Below are 10074 nucleotides of genomic sequence, written 5' to 3'. Positions count from 1 at the left end.
TAAGCTAATGGAATGGGTCATGTCAATCAGATCATTCAACTAATGATGTGATCCTGTTAATCAAATGACAACTCTTTGTCCATGGTTAGGAAACATAACCATCTTTGATTAACAAGCTAGTCTAGTAGAGGCATACTAGTGACACTCTGTTTGTCTATGTATTCACACATGTATTATGTTTCCGGTTAATACAATTCTAGCATGAATAATAAACTTTTATCATGATATAAGGAAATAAATAATAACTTTATTATTGCCTCTAGGGCATATTTCCTTCAGTCTCCCACTTGCACTAGAGTCAATAATCTAGATTACACAGTAATGATTCTAACACCCATGGAGCCTTGGTGCTGATCATGTTTTGCTCGTGGAAGAGGCTTAGTCAACGGGTCTGCAACATTCAGATCCGTATGTATCTTTCAAATCTCTATGTCTCCCACCTGGACTAGATCCCGGATGGAATTGAAGCGTCTCTTGATGTGCTTGGTTCTCTTGTGAAATCTGGATTCCTTTGCCAAGGCAATTGCACCAGTATTGTCACAAAAGATTTTCATTGGACCCGATGCACTAGGTACGACACCTAGATCGGATATGAACTCCTTCATCCAGACTCCTTCATTTGCTGCTTCCGAAGCAGCTATGTATTCCGCTTCACACGTAGATCCCGCCATGACGCTTTGTTTAGAACTGCACCAACTGACAGCTCCACCGTTTAATGCAAACACGTATCCGGTTTGCGATTTAGAATCGTCCGAATCATTGTCAAAGCTTGCATCAACGTAACCGTTTACGATGAGTTCTGTGTCACCTCCATATATGAGAAACATATCCTTAGTCCTTTTCAGGTACTTCAGGATGTTCTTGACCGCTGTCCAGTGATCCACTCCTGGATTACTTTGGTACCTCCCTGCTAGACTTATAGCATGGCACACATCAGGTCTGGTACACAGCATTGCATACATGATAGAGCCTATGGCTGAAGCATAGGGAACTTCTTTCATCTTCTCTCTATCTTCTGCAGTGGTCGGGCATTGAGTCCGACTCAACTTCACACCTTGTAACACAGGCAAGAACCCTTTCTTTGCTTGATCCATTTTGAACTTCTTCAAAATCTTGTCAAGGTATGTGCTTTGTGAAAGTCCAATTAAACGTCTTGATCTATCTCTATAGATCTTTATGCCTAATATGTAAGCAGCTTCACTAAGGTCTTTCATTGAAAAACTCTTATTCAAGTATCCCTTTATGCTATCTAGAAATTCTATATCATTTCCAATTAGTAATATGTCATCCACATATAATATCAGAAATGCTACAGAGCTCCCACTCACTTTCTTGTAAATACAGGCTTCTCCAAAAGTCTGTATAAAACCAAATCCTTTAATCACACTATCAAAGCGTTTATTCCAACTCCGAGAGGCTTGCACCAGTCCATAAATGGATCGCTGGAGCTTGCACACTTTGTTAGCTCCCTTTGGATCGACAAAACCTTCCGGTTGCATCATATACAACTCTTCTTCCAGAAATCCATTCAGGAATGCAGTTTTGACACCCATTTGCCAAATTTCATAATCATAAAATGCGGCAATTGCTAACATGATTCGGACAGACTTAAGCATCGCTACGGGTGAGAAGGTCTCATCGTAGTCAATCCCTTGAACTTTCCTAAACCCTTTTGCGACAAGTCGAGCTTTGTAGACAGTAATATTACTGTCGTCGTCAGTCTTCTTCTTGAAGATCCATTTATTCTCAATTGCTTGCCGATCATTGGGCAAGTCAACCAAAGTCCACACTTTGTTCTCATACATGGATCCCATCTCAGATTTCATGGCTTCAAGCCATTTTGCGGAATCTGGGCTCACCATCGCTTCTTCATAGTTCGTAGGTTCAGTAGCATGACTTCCAGAACTGGATTACCGTACCACTCTGGCACGGATCTCACTCTAGTTGATCTACGAGGTTCAGTAGTATCTTGTTCTGAAGTTTCATGATCATTATCATTAGCTTCCTCACTAATTGGTGTAGGTGTCACATAAACAGTTTTCTGTGATGCACTACTTTCCAATAAGGGAGCAGGTACAGTTACCTCGTCAAGTTCTACTTTCCCCCCACTCACTTCTTTCGAGAGAAACTCCTTCTCTAGAAAGTTTCCGAACTTAGCAACAAAAGTCTTGCCTTCGGATCTGTGATAGAAGGTGTATCCAATAGTCTCCTTTGGATATCCTATGAAGACACATTTCTCCGATTTGGGTTCGAGCTTATCAGGTTGAAGCTTTTTCACATAAGCATCGCAGCCCCAAACTTTCAGAAACGACAACTTTGGTTTCTTGCCAAACCATAGTTCATAAGGCGTCGTCTCAACGGATTTTGATGGTGCCCTATTTAACGTGAATGCGGCCATCTCCAAAGCATAACCCCAAAACGATAGCGGTAAATCAGTAAGAGACATCATAGATCGCACCATATCTAGTAAAGTACGATTACGACGTTCGGACACACCATTACGCTGTGGTGTTCCGGGTGGCATGAGTTGCGAAACTATTCCGTATTGTTTCAAATGTACACCAAACTCATAACTCAAATATTCTCCTCCACGATCAGATCGTAGAAACTTTATTTTCTTTTTACGATGATTTTCAACTTCACTCTGAAATTCTTTGAACTTTTCAAATGTCTCAGATTTATGTTTCATTAAGTAGATATACCCATATCTGCTTAAGTCATCTGTGAAGGTGAGAAAATAACAATATCCGCCACGAGCCTCAATATTCATCGGACCACATACATCTGTATGTATGATTTCCAACAAATCTGTTGCTCTCTCCATAGTACCGGAGAATGGTGTTTTAGTCATCTTGCCCATGAGGCACGGTTCGCAAGTACCAAGTGATTCATAATCAAGTGGTTCCAAAAGTCCATCAGTATGGAGTTTTTTCATGCGCTTTACACCGATATGACCTGAACGGCAGTGCCACAAATAAGTTGCACTATCATTATCAACTCTGCATCTTTTGGTTTCAACATTATGAATATGTGTGTTACTACTATCGAGATTTAATAAGAATAGACCACTCTTCAAGGGTGCATGACCATAAAAGATATTACTCATATAAATAGAACAACCATTATTCTCTGATTTAAATGAATAACCGTCTCGCATCAAACAAGATCCAGATATAATGTTCATGCTTAACGCTGGCACCAAATAACTATTATTTAGGTCTAATATTAATCCCGAAGGTAGATGTAGAGGTAGCGTGCCGACTGCGATCACATCGACTTTGGAACCGTTTCCCACGCGCATCGTCACCTCGTCCTTAGCCAATCTTCGCTTAATCCATAGTCCCTGTTTCGAGTTGCAAATATTAGCAACAGAACCAGTATCAAATACCCAGGTACTACTACGAGCATTAGTAAGGTACACATCAATAACATGTATATCACATATACCTTTGTTCACCTTGCCATCCTTCTTATCCGCCAAATACTTGGGGCAGTTCCGCTTCCAGTGACCAGTCTGCTTGCAGTAGAAGCACTCAGTTTCAGGCTTAGGTCCAGACTTGGGTTTCTTCTCTTGAGCAGCAACTTGCTTGCTGTTCTTCTTGAAGTTCCCCTTCTTCTTCCCTTTGCCTTTTTCTTGAAACTAGTGGTCTTGTTGACCATCAACACTTGATGCTCCTTTTTGATTTCTACCTCCGCAGCTTTCAGCATTGCAAAGAGCTCGGGAATAGTCTTATTCATCCCTTGCATATTATAGTTCATCACAAAGCTCTTGTAGCTTGGTGGCAGTGATTGGAGAATTCTTTCAATGACGCAATCATCTGGAAGATTAACTCCCATTTGAATCAAGTGATTATTATACCCAGACATTTTGAGTATATGCTCACTGATAGAACTATTCTCCTCCATCTTGCAGCTGTAGAACTTATTGGAGACTTCATATCTCTCAATACGGGCATTTGCTTGAAATATTAACTTCAACTCCTGGAACATCTCATATGCTCCATGACGTTCAAAACGTCGTTGAAGTCCCGGTTCTAAGCCGTAAAGCATGGCACACTGAACTATCGAGTAGTCATCAGCTTTGCTCTGCCTGACGTTCACAACATCCGGCGCTGCTCCTGCAGCAGGCCTGGCACCCAGCGGTACTTCCAGGACATAATTCTTCTGTGCAGCAATGAGGATAATCCTCAAGTTATGGACCCAGTCCGTGTAATTTCTACCATCATCTTTCAACTTTTATTTCTCAAGGAACGCATTAAAATTCAATGGAACAACAGCACGGGCCATTTATCTACAATCATACATAAACAAGCAAGATACTATTAGGTACTAAGTTCATGATAAATTTTGGTTCAATTAATCATATTACTTAAAGAACTCCCACTTAGATAGATATCCCTCTAATCCTCTAAGTGATTACGTGATCCAAATCAACTAAACCAGGTCCGATCATCACGTGAGATGGAGTAGTTTCATTGGTCAACATCACTATGTTGATCATATCTACTATATGATTCACGCTCGACCTTTCGGTCTCCGTGTTCCGAGGCCATATCTGTATATGCTTGGCTCGTCAAGTATAACCTGAGTATTCCGCGTGTGCAACTGTTTTGCACCCGTTGTATTTGAACGTAGAGCCTATCACACCCGATCATCACGTGGTGTCTCAGCACGAAGAACTTTCGCAACAGTGCATACTCAGGGAGAACACTTCTTGATAATTTAGTGAGAGATCATCTTATAATGCTACCGTCAATCATAGCAAGATAAGATGCATAAAAGATAAACATCACATGCAATCAATATAAGTGATATGATATGGCCATCATCATCTTGTGCTTGTGATCTCTATCTTCGAAGCATCGTCATGATCACCATCGTCACCGGCGCGACACCTTGATCTCCATCGTAGCATCGTTGTCGTCTCGCCAATCTTATGCTTCCATGACTATCGCTACCGCTTAGTGATAAAGTAAAGCATTACAACGCGATTGCATTGCATACAATAAAGTGACAACCATATGGCTCCTGCCGGTTGCCGATAACTCGGTTACAAAACATGATCATCTCATAAAATAAAATTTAGCATCATGTCTTGACCATATCACATCACAACATGCCCTGCAAAAACAAGTTAGACGTCCTCTACTTTGTTGTTGCATGTTTTACGTGGCTGCTACGGGCTTAAGCAAGAACCACTCTTACCTACGCATCAAAAACCACAACGATAGTTTGTCAAGTTGGTGATGTTTTAACCTTCGCAAGGACCGGGCGTAGCCACACTCAGTTCAACTAAAGTTGGAGAAACTGTCACCCGCAAGCCACCTATGTGCAAAGCACGTCGGGAGAACCGGTCTCGCGTAAGCGTACGCGTAATGTCGGTCCGGGCCGCTTCGTCCAACAATACCGCCGAACCAAAGTATGACATGCTGGTAAGCAGTATGACTTATATCGCCCACAACTCACTTGTTTTCTACTCGTGCATATAACATCAACATATAAAACCTAGGCTCGGATGCCACTGTAGGGTTTCGTAGTAATTTCAAAATTTTCCTACGCTCACGCAAGATCATGGTGATGCATAGCAACGAGAGGGGAGAGTATGATCTACGTACCCTTGTAGATCGACAACGGAAGCGTTTGGTTGATGTAGTCGTACGTCTTCACGGCTCGACCGATCAAGCACCAAAACTACGGCACCTCCGAGTTCTAGCACACGTTCAGCTCGATGACGATCCCCGGACTCTGATCCAGCAAAGTGTCGGGGAAGAGTTCCGTCAGCACGACGGCGTGGTGACGATCTTGATGTACTACTGCAGCAGGGCTTCGCCTAAGCACCGCTACAATATTATCGAGGACTATGGTGGAAGGGGGCGCCGCACACGGCTAAGAATATGATCACGTGGATCAACTTGTGTTTCTCTGGGGTGCCCCTGCCTCTGTATATAAAGGCTCAAGGGGGGGGGTGCGGCCGGCCTAGGAGAGGCGCGCCAGGAGGAGTCCTACTCCCTCTGGGACTAGGATTCCCCCCCCCCAATCCTAGTTGGAATAGGATTCGCGAAGGGGGGAAAAGAGAGAGGGGGGCCGGCCCCCTCTCCTTGTCCTATTCGGACCAAGGGAGGGGAGGGGCGCGCGGCCCATCTAGGGCTGCCCCTTCTCTTTTCCACTAAGGCCCACTTAGGCCCATATAGCTCCCGGGGGGTTCCAGTAACCTCCCGGTACTCCGGTAAAATCCCGATTTCACCCGGAACACTTCCGATATCCAAACATAGGCTTCCAATATATCAATCTTTATGTCTCGACCATTTCGAGACTCCTCGTCATGTCCGTGATCACATCCGGGACTCCGAACAACCTTCGGTATATCAAAATGTATAAACTCATAATATAAGTGTCATCGTAACCTTAAGCGTGCGGACCCTACGGGTTCGAGAACAATGTAGACATGACCGAGACACGTCTCCGGTCAATAACCAATAGCGGATCCTGGATGCTCATATTGGCTCCTACATATTCTACGAAGATCTTTTATCGGTCAGACCGCATAACGACATACGTTGTTCCCTTTGTCATCGGTATGTTACTTGCCCGAGATTCGATCGTCGGTATCCCTTACCTAGTTCAATCTCGTTACCGGTAAGTCTCTTTACTCATTCTGTAATACATCATCCCGCAACTAACTCATTAGTTGCAATGCTTGCAAGGCTTAAGTGATGTGCATTACCGAGAGGGCCCAGAGATACCTCTCCGACAATCGGAGTGACAAATCCTAATCTCGAAATACGCCAACTCAATATGTACCTTTGGAGACACCTGTATAGCTCCTTTATAATCACCCAGTTACGTTGTGACGTTTGGTAGCACACAAAGTGTTCCTCTGGCAAACGGGAGTTGCATAATCTCATAGTCATAGGAACATGTATAAGTCATGAAGAAAGCAATAGCAACATACTAAACGATCGGGTGCTAAGCTAATGGAATGGGTCATGTCATTCAGAACAACTAATGATGTGATCCTGTTAATTAAATGACAACTCTTTGTCCATGGTTAGGAAACATAACCATCTTTGATTAACAAGCTAGTCTAGTAGAGGCATACTAGTGACACTCTGTTTGTCTATGTATTCACACATGTATTATGTTTCCGGTTAATACAATTCTAGCATGAATAATAAACTTTTATCATGATATAAGGAAATAAATAATAACTTTATTATTGCCTCTAGGGCATATTTCCTTCAGCACGTGTAGTACCAGCCAGAGGATAAACACGAGTGACTGCTTGAACTTCTTCAATGTTTTGAGAGAAGCTTTGATTCTCAGCATGTTGAAGACTAAGAGGCTCCTTGGCAGGCTCTGGATAGATGGCTTCAACTGACATATCAACGTCAGGCAGAAAGATCCGATGATTGCGAGCAGAGGGCTGATAGGTGACAGCTGAGTGTAGTTTGATCAGCCGAATTATCCATGGAGCGTAAAACTTCAAGCCAAAAATGTCAGATCCTGATGTAGCAAGCTAGCGGATGAAGAAGTCTTGTGCATTGAAACATTTGCCGTGAAGAATATGGAAGACCAAAGTCTTCATTACACCTTCCAGCTTTGCATGTGGAGAATGTCCTTTGATGGGCCAGAGAGTTCGCCTTATAATGTGATAGATAGTGCGTGGCAGATACTCAAGGTCTTCAACAAAGAACTCCTTAGGATATGCAGCATCTGGAGGCAAAGGATTCATCATGCTAAGCATCTGACTCATGTTTGGTTCAGGCTTCTGAAAAATGCTCTCCATAGCTGCACTATGAAGCTGACAACCAGGTTCATAAAGATCTCCTGGAGTGGGCAGACCAGTGAGCTCAATGATATCAAAGGCTTTGGCTTCGTTATGAACATCGCCGGTCATCCACTCAAGGACCCAAGTCTTCGGATCTCTGTTGTAGCCACGAATATGAAGAGTGGCATAGAATTGGAGCAACAATTCTTCGTTCCAGTGCTCTTTGTCGGTGACGAACGGCAACAATCCAGACTCTTTGAAGCAATCCAGAGCTTCTTCCAAGCAAGGCAGACCAGTTATGGCTTCAGTGTCAAGACACATATGTGGGAAAATACGACCTTGATTGTACAAAATGCATGAGTAATAACTGCGCTGCTGATAGCTCCAGAACCAATCAGAAGATATTCTTGCCCTTGAGTAGGGGTTCTTGGCGCTATTGAAGAAGGTGTTGTGTGCTTTGAAGCCATTGATATTGAACGATCTGGGTGCAGATGTAGTGCCTGGAAACCTGGGCAACCTTGGTATCGGCTTCTGAACCTAAGGCCTGTGCTCAACGTGATAGTCAAACTGAGGACCAGCAACAGGCGGAGGAATCAGAAAAGGCCATTTGACAGTGACAAGTTGGCCATAGTTGAATGCTTGCTCGATAGTGTGTGGCCTCGGTGGTGGAACAGGAGCAGTGGCATCAACAGTGGCGTCAGGCTGCACATCTGTTGCAGTTGCATCATTGGCTTCATTGGCCTCTGGCACATTGGTTGGTGCAGGCTCCACATTTGCTTCAGCCATGACTACGTCATTGGCTTCATTTGTGTTGGTGGTGGCAGTCTCAAGATTCTCAACCTCCACTTGATGAGCTGGAGGGTCGGGCACAGACACGTTCACTTCAGGAACAGCTTCTTCAGAGTTTGGGGCTGTAGGGACACGATCTTCTTCTTGTTTGTCATCGGCTGATGCAGCCGGATTGTCTTCAGCACCTTTGGCTTCAGACTCAGAGACAGTCACAGTAGGAGTGGCATCTGGAAACACTTGACATGCAACAGATTGGTGGTGCACTTCTCCTTTTGGAACGCTCGGAAGAGGGACTTGAGACCTTGGTCCTTTGCGAAGCCTGCGTAGCGCTGTCGACGCCTGTGGAGATGGAGTTGGATGGGCCTCAAAGTCATCCTCTTCTTGCACTGATGGGGTTGCTTGGGGAGAGCTTGGAGTGTCTTGTCTCTGTGGGTGATCAGCCCACGATGCATCCTAAGCAGTTGGCGTCAGAGGACGACCAATGCTGATGAGTTCGCTGTGCGTAAGCACAGGCGATGATACCAGTTGGTGCTCCATCTGAGGAAGGACTTCATCATCTTCAACATTGTCATGGTGACCAATGTCTTCAGCAGCGGTGGGGTCAACTGCTAGAATGTCTTCAGCATCAGGAGCCTCTGTGGAAGCAGGCTCATGAACAATCAGTTGGCGCTCATGGTGTTCAGATGCAGGGCGAACCATTGAGATAGGTTCAACAACTAAGGGCTCTGTGGGAGCAGCCCGATCCTTCTTGGTTTTGCGCTTCTTCTTAGAGGGAGCGACACCAGAAGCTTCAGGATTTTTCCTTTTTCTGGCTTCAACCTCGGCAGTCCTCGTCTTCTTCAGTTCTGAAGTGGTTGACCTGACCTTTGTCTTCGAGCCAGTCATGCTGCTTGGGAAGACTATGCGAGGTTCTTCCTGCCTTGAAGGTGCAGATTGGTCAGTTGAGGGTTTCTTCTTCTTTGCAGCCATTCTTGGGTCGATGTCAGGACGACCAAGAGCCTTGCGCTTCTTAGCCTCATTGTAGGCTTGCACACACTTGTCAGCCAGGCTCTTCATGCGCTCACGAGAATCTTGAGCTTCTTCACGCTTTTTGAGAAAGGCTTCCTTGAGCTCGTGCAGCATAATCTTGAAGTTTTTCACATCTTGCACGCTGAGCTTGGCCATGTGCTTCTTGAACTGAGCTTTCTCATAGTCGATCTTTTGCTTCAGTTCAACGATGCGCTAGGCTAGAGATAGCTTAGAAGCAATGGTGCTATGGAAGGCGACACTGAGGCCAATTGGAAGTTGCAGATCTTCAAAGCTGAGGTTGGGCGTGCCAAACCACTCATTAATGAAGTTATGGAGGATTGCCCCATCAAAGAGAGGCAAATCATTGAAGATCTCTGCTTCTTCCTTGCTCTTGATCAGTTGCTCAAGAGCGTCATCTGCAAGCTCTTCATCACTAGACAGATCAATGGCGTCATTGCGCAGAATAGCAGCAGCAGTCAGTGCCTGATCAGTATTCTTTCTCATCTCAG

The sequence above is a fragment of the Triticum urartu genome, chromosome 2, assembly GCF_003073215.2.
Source record: "Triticum urartu cultivar G1812 chromosome 2, Tu2.1, whole genome shotgun sequence".
Classification (NCBI taxonomy): Eukaryota; Viridiplantae; Streptophyta; class Magnoliopsida; order Poales; family Poaceae; genus Triticum; species Triticum urartu.
This window is presented reverse-complemented; position numbering follows the sequence as displayed.